The sequence below is a fragment of the Babylonia areolata genome, chromosome 20 (assembly GCF_041734735.1).
Source record: "Babylonia areolata isolate BAREFJ2019XMU chromosome 20, ASM4173473v1, whole genome shotgun sequence".
In the NCBI taxonomy this organism is placed as follows: Eukaryota; Metazoa; Mollusca; class Gastropoda; order Neogastropoda; family Buccinidae; genus Babylonia; species Babylonia areolata.
Window position 1 is genome coordinate 23,243,813 of NC_134895.1, and position 2,500 is coordinate 23,246,312.

Consider the following 2,500-nt stretch of genomic DNA (forward strand, 5'->3'; position numbering starts at 1 on the left):
CTAGGTCTGTGAGCTGTCAGCACGTTTTGACAAATAAATTCTGAAGCGTATGGCTTTTAGCCCACGGTTTAGATTCCTCCCCCCCCCCCCCCCCCCCCCCCCCCCCCCGAGATCGACACCTCACCTCGAGCCTGAAAAGTTATTGTTTCCATGTTGCCAGGAGAAGCGTGCAGCTAGAGATGGTATTGTTTGCCAGACGTCAAAATGGCTGCACCCCATTGTTTCGCAGTCGCCATCTATCGCCTTCTTCCGGACCTCCCAGCTTTCCATTTCCGCTCCGGCCGGGGGTCCGCGAGAACTTGTCACTCCCCCCCCCCCCCTCGCCCCCCGCACCCCATGTGAAAGTTTGAAAGTTTGACACTGTCGTTGAACAGCTGCTGTTTGCTGGTGTACAGAGTATGGCTGGGTGGCTGGTGTGTGTAGGTGTGACTGTTTCGCAGTAAGGTTTTTTCCCCCCCCTCTTCTTCTTTTGCTAGTAGTTTTTCCGTTTAAAGTGTGGGTGGGTGGGTGAGTGGTTGAGTATGTAAGTTCCCCCCCCCCTTCCCCCAACCTTCTACTCGTTTTGTTAGTGATTTTTCTGTTTCGTTTTACCGCTCTTTGTTGGTGCCGAACCTCTTTTTGTACTTCTCCTACGCTGGTTAGCAAACGCAAAAGAGCGAAACAAAGAAGAAAGAAGGATTAAAAGTGAAGATGCATTTGATCATTGTTGTTTGTGTGATCATGGCGTTCAGTACAGGTTAAAAGAAATGATACTGCCCCCCTCCCGCCCCACCCCCCACCCCCAGAAAAAAAAAGAATACAGTGGGGACAAAAAAAAGAAAGAAAAAAAAAAGATTACAAGGGTGGTAATTGTAAGCAGTTGCAACGAGACTCTGAATTATGTCCGATCATACTGTAAGCCTGGTATGGCTGTAACCCACATCTCCCCACATCCCCGTCTCTTATCTTTCACTCTCTCATGGATGTGAACCCACCACATGCGCATTTTCCCCTCCCTCCATCTCTCTCTCTCTCTCAGTGCTAATGACTGATGGAAACTTGACGACAGTGGCTCAATGGGTTAACTCAAAACTATGCAAAGCCAAACAAAAGAAGCATGGAAGGTTACTCAGTGGCCACTAGTACTTACTGCAGACACCAAAACCTACCTCCCAGATTATTTGGCTTTGTGCTGGTCAAGCTGAAGTGATGCTTTTCCTCTCTGTCTCACCTGTGGAGGCCTGTCACAGGTTAACAGCGCCCAGGCTGGCTGATTGCTTACTACTACTGGCCGGTGGTCAGTGTGGTGGGAAAGCGACCCACCACCGGCCGAAGGGAGAGACATAACTGGTTAAAATTCCAGACGCGCGAGCTGGGCAGGAAGATCACGCTTGAAATGGCGGACAACGTTATTGCTTCCGCCTTGGATACATATACAAGGAAGGCCGTTGTGTCCAAAGTTTCTACCTCGGTGGTCAAGATGCGGGTGGTATATATGGAAGCTGAGGGAGGCGGGAGGGCGGGGAGGCGGGAGAGGAGGGGGCAGGGTATGGGGGAGAAATCCAGGAGGGGGGGGGGGGGAGAGGGAGGGAGGAAGGAGGGGGAGGGTTGTATTCCAGAGACGGTGTAAGGCAGGTGTCACAGAGAGGTAAAACAGGAAATGTTTAACTCCGAGAATGTGTATGCATTTAACGGCTCTTCACTTTGTGTTGCTTATGACGAAGGTGGGCGATGCTTGTTTACTTGCGATCTCTCTCTCTCTCTCTCTCTCTCTCTCTCTCTCTCTCTGTGTTGTTGCTGTTCTTGTTCTCCCCCCCCCCTCTTCTCTCTCATGTACTTTTCAGTCAGTAGCTAAATTTATTTCAGAAGCACAAAGAATAAGGCATAATCAAACTGATCAGAACAATACCAGAGTAAATGAGGATGACATCTGTGTGTATAGTTTATTTTCTTATGTTCAGTTGGGAAAGGTAGATAACTGGTATACTGAAGTCTATCAGAATGGATGGGTTCGAGTCTGAGTCTATTATTAAGCTTTTATTATTTTTGTTCTGCTTGTTTAATGTATTGTGAGGGTGTGCTATTTTGAGATTGTTTGTTTGTTTGTTGATGAAACGCTAGAAAACAGAGCGTTGTTTTGCACTTATGGGGATACAAGAATTAATCCTCGTCACCCCGTTGTCAATAGACCCCTGCAGGTAATGACAATAAAAATGTCAAAGTGTCAAAGCGTCTCTCTCATGTACGACTGTTATATAACCTTATGTGGTTGTTGATGTTTATCAATTTAGATTTTTTTTATTTCTTGGCGGGAAAAAGCGAACTAGTTCGTGGGATGTTTCAGCAGCTGTAGCAGAATCCTCATTAGCACCTTCATCATCAAATAAAAAAAAAAAAAAAAAACAAAAAAAAGAAAAAAGAAAAAAAAAAGCGAAACAGTTTATGGATATTCAAGTAGTCGTTGTAGATTTATCATCAACACCCTTATCATCATGTATGGTGGTGGCCTAGTGGTAATGCA

General features: G+C 46.4%; 1 protein-coding gene across 2 annotated transcripts in view; it reads left to right on the forward strand.

The window, feature by feature from the left end:
* LOC143295320 (uncharacterized) overlaps positions 1-2,500 on the forward strand; it is a 51,325-nt gene that overhangs the window by 41,944 nt on the left and 6,881 nt on the right. The window lies entirely within an intron of this gene.